Raw genomic sequence first — 8,871 nt, 5'->3', positions numbered from 1 at the left:
AGTTTAGGTAGGTCTATCCGTGGGCCTAAAATTACCCCCCAGCAACACCCAGCCAGCCAGACCCCCTCTCTGGTCTGCTGTGTTAGAAAGTAACACGCCCGTCTCAGCTCTCAGACCCCAGTCCCTGTGTGGATACAGCAACACCCAGCCAGCCAGACCTCAGTCCCTGTGTGGATACAGCAACACCCACCCAGCCAGACCCCAGTCCCTGTGTGGATACAGCAACACGCACCCAGCCAGACCCCAGTCCCTGTGTGGATACAGCAACACGCACCCAGCCAGACCCCAGTCCCTGTGTGGATACAGCAACACCCAGCTCTCAGACCCCAGTCCCTGTGTGGATACAGCAACACGCAGCCAGCCAGACCCCAGTCCCTGTGTGGATACAGCAACACCCAGCCAGCCAGACCCCAGTCCCTGTGTGGATACAGCAACACCCAGCCAGCCAGACCCCAGTCCCTGTGTGGATACAGCAACACCCAGCCAGCCAGACCCCAGTCCCTGTGTGGATACAGCAACACCCAGCCAGCCAGACCCCAGTCCCTGTGTGGATACAGCAACACCCAGCCAGCCAGACCCCAGTCCCTGTGTGGATACAGCAACACCCAGCCAGCCAGACCCCAGTCCCTGTGTGGATACAGCAACACCCAGCTCTCAGACCCCAGTCCCTGTGTGGATACAGCAACACCCAGCCAGCCAGACCCCAGTCCCTGTGTGGATACAGCAACACCCAGCTCTCAGACCCCAGTCCCTGTGTGGATACAGCAACACCCAGCCAGCCAGACCCCAGTCCCTGTGTGGATACAGCAACACGTTCCTCTTGGCGTCTCCTCTTCTTCCACGTGAGCGATGGACCATGGAGTTATTAAAGAGAGTGATGTTTTACTTCCAACGTCCTGAGTAACATTGTTCGCAGAGAGATCATTGGTTGGTGACCCTGTGGGTGAGGTAAGTGGAAAACATTGTTAACCACCATTTGCTGTGTGGCTCTGGGTCTTTGGATCATAGTAGATATAGAAGGAGTTCAATGGGGAATGGGATTGTGTCTGGGATGGATGTTTTTAACAGTCCCCAAATCTGTTGTCTTTTATCATATTTTCCATGATAGTTGTTTACGCAAATAGAGAACATTTTTCAGAAGCATTTCATTTTCTCAATCAATCTCAACATTATTACTTTCTGAAAACTAGTGCAAACTCATAAGATGAAGACTTTCACTAATTTAACCCTTATATAGAAATGTCTATTTCAACCAGTGTTCATCCCACTTGGCTCCTAAAAAAACATTTGCCGATATCTGAGACTAAATTAACTGAATTAGAAAAAAGGTTTATATGTAATACTGTGCATTGAGTTCTATGTGTTCTCTATCTATTCCTGTTTATTCTCTATCCCTGTCTCTATCTATTCCTGTTTATTCTCTATCTCTGTCTCTATCTATTCCTGTTTATTCTCTATCCCTGTCTCTATCTATTCCTGTTTATTCTCTATCCCTGTCTCTATCTATTCCTGTTTATTCTCTATCCCTGTCTCTATCTATTCCTGTTTATTCTCTATCCCTGTCTCTATCTATCCCTGTTTATTCTCTATTCCTGTCTCTATCTATCCCTGTTTATTCTCTATTCCTGTCTCTATCTATCCCTGTTTATTCTCTATTCCTGTTTCTATCTATCCCTGTCTCTCAATTCAATTCAATTCAATTCAAGGGGCTTTATTGGCATGGGAAACGTGTTAACATTGCCAAAGCAAGTGAGGTAGATAATATATAAAGTGAAATAAACAATAAAAATGAACAGTAAACATTACTCTCTCTATTCCTGTTTATTCTCTATCTCTGTCTCTATCTATCCCTGTCTCTATCTATTCCTGTTTATTCTCTATCCCTGTCTCTATCTATTCCCTGTCTCTATCTATTCCTGTTTATTCTCTATCCCTGTCTCTATCTATTCCCTGTCTCTATCTATTCCCTGTCTCTATCTATTCCTGTTTATTCTCTATCCCTGTCTATTATCCATTCCCTGTCTATTATCTATTCCTTTTTCAATCTATTCCCTGTCTCTATCTATTCCTGTCTATCTTTGCCTGTCTCTATCTATTCCATGTCTATATCTATTCCGTCTCTATCTATTCCTGTCTCTATCTATTCCTGTTTATTCTCTATCCCTGTCTCTATCTTTTCCATGTCTCTATCTATTCCGTCTCTATCTATTCCTGTCTCTATCTATTCCCTGTCTATGATCTATTCCGTCTCTATATATTCCTGTCTCTATCTATTTCCTGTCTATTATCTATTTCCTGTCTATTATCTATTCCCTGTCTCAATCTATTCCTGGTCTATTATCTTTGATCTATTCCTGTCCTGAAGCACATATGAGGGGAGGCAGGGTAGCCAAGAGGTTAAAGTGTTGGATTAGTAACCGGAAGGTTACAAGTTCAAACCCCCAAGCTGACAAGGTACAAATCTGTCATTCTACCCCTGAACAAGGCAGTTAACCCACTGTTCCTAGGCTGTCATTGAAAATAAGAATGAGTTCTTAACTGACTTGCCTAGTTAAATAAAGGTAAAAGAAAAAGAGAGCTGGTACAAACCCAGTCAGTTTAGCTATGTGTCTTTATTATCTGTGTCTAATGCTGGTGACAATATCAATTTTCCCTACGAGGATCTATAAAGTTTATTCATTCAATTTATTTATTTATATTCCCCTCCCCTCTCATTCTCTTTCTTTTTGTCTCTCTCTCTCTACCATTCTCTCTCATTCTCTTTCTTTTTGTCTCTCTTTCTTTTTGTCTCTCTCAACTGTTCTCTCTCTCACATTCTCTTTCTATTTGTCTCTCTCTCTCTTTCAACCGTTCTCTCGTTCTCTTTCTTTTTGTCTCTCTCTCTCTTTCAACCGTTCTCTCGTTCTCTTTCTTTTTGTCTCTCTCTCTTTCAACCGTTCTCTCTCATTGTCTTTATTTTTGTCTCTCTCTCTTTCAACCGTTCTCTCTCATTCTCTTTCTTTTTGCCTCTCTCTCTCTCTCTCTCTCTCTCCTCTCCCTCTCCCTCTCTCTCTCTCTCTCTCTCTCTCTCTCTCTCTCTCTCTCTCTCTCTCTCTTTCCCTCTCTCCCTCTCCCTCTCTCTCTCTCTCTCCCTCTCCCTCTCTCCCTCTCTCTCTCTCTCTCTCTCTCTCTCTCTCTCTCTCTCTCTCTCTCTCTCTCTCTCTCATCAGATGGATGAGTTGTAACTGTTATATCTATAGTAACAGTATGGTCCTAGACAGTATCAACACAGCCACCAACCCTCTCAAGATGAGTCTAATGGATGTCTCCAAGATCTTCTCTCTGCTTCAGCCCAAGGAAGAGGATGAGGAGGACAATGAGCATGGCCAGGTACAACCAATGAACTTGCAGTGCTTTGTAACTTAGCAACCTATCACTGGGACAGCATCAGTAGACTTACACAGCATCAGACCCACTGGGGTGACTTCCCAAGTCTACATGGGTGTGACCTAACTAGGGTCGTATTCATTTGGAGACTCCGTAGCAAAGAGTTTCAAAATTATGTCCAACAGAAAATGTCAACAAACATATCTTATTGATGGGGCGGCAGGTAGCCTAGTGGTTAGAGCGTTGGACTAGTAACCAAAAGGTTGCAAGATCAAATCCCTGAGCTGATAAAGTAACAATCTGTCATTCTGCCCATTAACAAGGCACTGTTCCTAGCCTGTCATTGAAAATAAGAATTTGTTCTTAACTGACAAGCCTAGTTAAATAGAAAATATCTTATTGAACAAGTTCAGATAGCATCTCTCTGTTTCGTTTTGAGTGTAGTGAATACTACCCAGCAGTGCAACCCAATAACACTGTGTGTATGGTAAGTGGAGGTATAATACTGCTCTGTTCCCCAGGCTCTGAACCAGGCACTGATGACATGGAGGTGTTAGCTGAGCTGTTGTCCCAGGAGAGCTACAGAAAGTCTATCAACAGTGGAAGCGGCTGGGGGATCCCTGTTACCCCCCTACGGACCTCCGCAGCACACGGGCACCTGAGGTGTCTGGAGGCGGAGGTGAGATATACCGATAGAAGACTCTGGGTTAGCTTCTCCAACCCAGACACCTGACATGGTTTATTATACGGTTGATTCAAACAGCGGTCCTTTACTCTATGTTACTGTAAACGCACGTTGTGACAGCTGCTGACATGGTTTATTATACGGTTGATTCAAACAACGGTCCTTTACTCTATGTTACTGTAAAAGCACATTGTGACAACTGCGGATGTAAAAAAGGGCTTTCTAAATAAATGTGATTTAACCTATTGATTAATTATTGTTTGGTGATTGATTGGTTTTGCAGGTGGACAGTCTAGATGTGAAGGCCCAGACCCCTCTGTTTACAGCGGTCAGTGGTAAACACCTGGACTGTGTTGTGGTCTTACTGAAGGCTGGAGCCGACCCCAACGGCAGCCCGTACAACAACTGTTCCCCGGTGCTGACCGCCGCCCGCGAAGGAGACGTGGAGGTCCTCAGGGAGCTGCTTCAGTTTGTAGCCGAGGTCGACGTCTGGCCCAAAGTCCCTGAGTGGGCCTCCAACGCCACAGCCTGCAGGGGACCCCTGGACATATCCACTGTATATGGACACCTGGACTGTTTCAAGCTGCTGCTGCTCCACGGGGCTAATCCTGACTATAACTGTAAGTCAGAGAAGATGCTGGCCAGGATCAAGCAGCCCAAGACGGTGCTGGAGATGTGTCTCAGGTATGACTGTGGAGTGGAATACATACAGCTGCTCATAGACTTTGGGGCAGACGTGTATCTGCCCACGCTGATTATTGACAAGACCACCAAGCAGAACGAAGCGGTGGCTCTGCTGCTCAAGGAGAGAGGTGAGAACATCACACACACTTGTTAAACAGTTGTTACAGATTCGTTACATTTGTTACATATTTGACCTTCACATATTCAGTCTGTTCTGTATCTCTAACTGATTGATGGTTGTTAATGTTGAGAACACTGGAGACATTCTCGTATTTCACTGAATTACCTAGAACCTCCCCTGAATGAACTAGAACCTCCCCTGAATGAACTAGAACCTCCCCTGAATGAACTAGAACCTCCCCTGAATTAACTAGAACCTCCCCTGAATGAACTAGAACCTCCCCTGAATTAACTAGAACATCCCCTGAATGAACTAGAACCTCCCCTGAATTAACTAGAACCTCCCCTGAATTAACTAGAACCTCCCCTGAATGAACTAGAACCTCCCCTGAATTAACTAGAACATCCCCTGAATTAACTAGAACCTCCCCTGAATTAACTAGAACCTCACCTGAATTAACTAGAACCTCCCCTGAATTAACTAGAACCTCCCCTGAATTAACTAGAACCTCCCCTGAATTAACTAGAACCTCCCCTGTGTTTTGTTTCCAGTTTGTCCCAATACTCTGATGTCACAGACACGGCTCGCGATTCGGAGACACCTCCCCGTGGTTAATACAATGACATCCATAGACTGCTTGGACATTCCCCAGATACTGAGGAACTACCTGAAACATCTCCCCTGACCTCTATCTCCTGACCTCTGAACTCTGTATGATGAAGATGATGTCACAAATGGATACCCTATATGGCTGTCTCAATATGGGAGTCCTCTGCTTCATCTCCACTGTTCTGGAAACACATTTTAGGTGAAAGCAATATGGAGGAGGATTTCTGCAAAATGTAAACAAAAAGTGTGATAATTTCATACTGTCTCTTCTACTGTCTCTACTGAGTGTGTCATGGGCTGCAAAGTCCATTTTGTTCTGTTTTTATTGGAAGTGTGAATAATAATTATGCCAAGTTTGCCCTTGAATAGTTGTAGAGGTTTAATTAGAAGAAACACATTTATTTAACTTAATCTCTGTGATTGAATTCAGCAAACCGTGCGTAAATGTAATCATTGGAAATTGGTTGAAGTCTACTGAAACCATGGTGAGACACTGCCCTCTTCTGGACAGTTATATAAGTGCACAGAGCTTCAGGAGATACATTTTGTAAGTGTAAAACCACAAGTAACCACTAGGTGTCATACTACCACAGTAAATGTATTCTCCGTCTATGAAATCACTGCTCACTGTTTGGAAGTCATCTTTAGTCAAGCTAAAAAAAACAATGTAATTTGTGGAATCTCTCTCACATTATGAGTGACCTTGCTGAAGACTGAAGTAAGTTCCCTGAGTTAATTCTGAGGCTTTAGCTCAATGACATGGTCTTGTGGATTGCGATAAGACCCAGGTTCAAACCCAATCATTCAATCCCAGTTTCAAACCCAGTCAGTCAAACCCAGGTTCAAACCCAATCAGTCAAACCCAAGTTCAAACCCAGTCATTCAATCCCAGGTTCAAACCCAATCATTCAATCCCAGGTTCAAACCCAGTCAGTCAAACCCAGTTTCTAACCCAGTCAGTCAAACCCAGGTTCTAACCTGGTAACAAATAAGCAACGGCACAACGCCTGTCCCCTACTTGACCCAGATAGTTTGTGTGTATGTATTCATATGTAGGCTACGTGTGCCTTTAAAAATAATGTATGTAGTTCTGTCCTTGAGCTGTTCTTGTCTATTAATGTTCTGTATCATGTCATGTTTCATGTTTTGTGTGGACCCCAGGAAGAGTAGCTGCTGCTTTTGCAACAGCTAATGGGGACCCTAATAAAATACCAAATACCCAAATAAAAAAAAACAGGTTTAAACCCAGTCAGTCAAAGGAGTAGCAAACAAACAGGAAGAAGACATTGCCTTATTTTAACAGAATAATTCATACACACGCAGGATATGACATCACATTACAGGATGAGCATATCCTGTCTAACGTCCCCATTGACCTTACGACACAGTTCAGTATATAGAGGTTTTAATTTCAACTAAAGTACAGTTATATCAGAAGTGGTTCCGTTTTTACAGTGAAATACAACATAATAATTCCCAGTGCTCTTTGATTACATCAACATATATAGACGGTTCAACACTCCCCATATCACATTTGAACAGGCATTACTTAGTCTCAGAGTTGGTTCTTCAATTTCCACAACCAATCAAAACAAACAATCTAAGGTCAGAGAGAAAATATATGTTCCTGCTATTTGTACTGTACAAACATGGAGATGACATTTCAGACTGACAGATAAAATAGGAGTCATACCAGAGTCCAGCCCCCCCATTATAGATGGCAATGTGAATGTACAGTGAACAGCCTAGTAGCTCCAACTAAACTTGTTACTTGTCTTGTTATCTGTTTCAGTGTCCTTACATTAGTACCCTGACTGTTCTGAAACCAACTAGAGAAAAGCAACAAGGATTTGTAATGATGACTGTATGTACGTCCCAATGGCAACCTATTCCCTGTATAGTGTACTCCTTTTGGTCAGGGCCTATAGGGACTATATAGAGAATAGGATGCCATTTGGGACAAAACCAGTGCACAGTATGTTTAATGTCTGCTACAGATTTCTCATATCATATCAATACATGGAATGAAACAGTGGAAAGTTGTAAAATAATGGCAAGCAGGTTGGTTGTTAAAAGAGAAAACCAAATCTTCAAAGAGTTAATCTCATGTGTCATGCAGAACTCTGGATGCCACAAAACACCATGCATCTACCTGGTACTGAGGATAGAACTGGGTCTCTGGTACTGAGGCTAGAACTGGGTCTCTGGTACTGAGGATAGAACTGGGTCTCTGGTTCTGAGACTAGAACTGGGTCTCTGGTACTGAGGGTAGAACTGGGTCTCTGGTTCTGAGACTAGAACTGGGTCTCTGGTACTGATGATAGAATTGGGTCTCTGGTACTGAGACTAGAACTGGGTCTCTGTTATTGAGGATAGAACTGGGTCCTTGGTACTGAGGCAAGAACTGGGTCTCTGGTATTGAGGATAGAACTGGGTCTCTGGTACTGAGGATAGAACTGGGTCTCTGGTACTGAGGATATAACTGTGTCTCTGGTACTGAGGATAGAACTGTGTCTCTGGTACTGAGACTAGAACTTGTTCTCTGGTACTGAGGATAGAACTGGGTCTCTGGTACTGAGGATAGAACTGGGTCTCTGGTACTGAGGCCAGAACTGGGTCTCAAATGGCACCCTATTACCTTTATTTTGCCCTACTTTTGAACAGGACCCATGGAGCACTGGTCAAAGTAGTGCACTATATAGGGAATAGGGTGCCATTTGAGATGCAAACCTAAAACTGAAACAACACTGTTGGCTGTCTCCAACGCAAAATACCAATATTGTAATATCATATATGGTCTGTTGTTTATACAGTATGCACATGTAGCTAGCTGCTAGTCACAGGTAGTATGTTTATTTATTTATTTTTTATTTCACCTTTATTTAACCAGGTAGGCAAGTTGAGAACAAGTTCTCATTTACAATTGCGACCAGGCCAAGATAAAGCAAAGCAGTTCGACAGATACAACGACACAGAGTTACACATGGAGTAAAACAAACATACAGTCAATAATACAGTATAAACAAGTCTATATACGATGTGAGCAAATTAGGTGAGATAAGGGAGGTAAAGGCAAAAAAAGGCCATGGTGGCAAAGTAAATACAATATAGTAATTAAACACTGGAATGGTAGTTTTGCAATGGAAGAATGTGCAAAGTAGAAATAAAAATAATGGGGTGCAAAATAAATTAATTAAATACAGTTGGGAAAGAGGTAGTTGTTTGGGCTAAATTATAGGTGGGCTATGTACAGGTGCAGTAATCTATGAGCTGATCTGACAGTTGGTGCTTAAAGCTAGTGAGGGAGATAAGTGTTTCCAGTTTCAGAGATTTTTATAGTTCGTTCCAGTCATTGGCAGCAGAGAACTGGAAGGAGAGGCGGCCAAAGAAATAATTGGTTTTGGGG

The 8,871-nt window shown here is 43.1% G+C and overlaps 1 pseudogene; it reads left to right on the top strand.

The window, feature by feature from the left end:
- Positions 1 to 226: 226 nt before the first annotated feature.
- LOC118378843 (ankyrin repeat and SOCS box protein 12-like) lies at positions 227 to 7,169 on the top strand (annotated as a pseudogene).
- Positions 7,170 to 8,871: the final 1,702 nt, after the last annotated feature.

The sequence above is a fragment of the Oncorhynchus keta genome, chromosome 30 (genome assembly GCF_023373465.1).
Source record: "Oncorhynchus keta strain PuntledgeMale-10-30-2019 chromosome 30, Oket_V2, whole genome shotgun sequence".
Lineage (NCBI taxonomy): Eukaryota > Metazoa > Chordata > Actinopteri > Salmoniformes > Salmonidae > Oncorhynchus > Oncorhynchus keta.
This window is presented reverse-complemented; position numbering and strand designations above follow the sequence as displayed.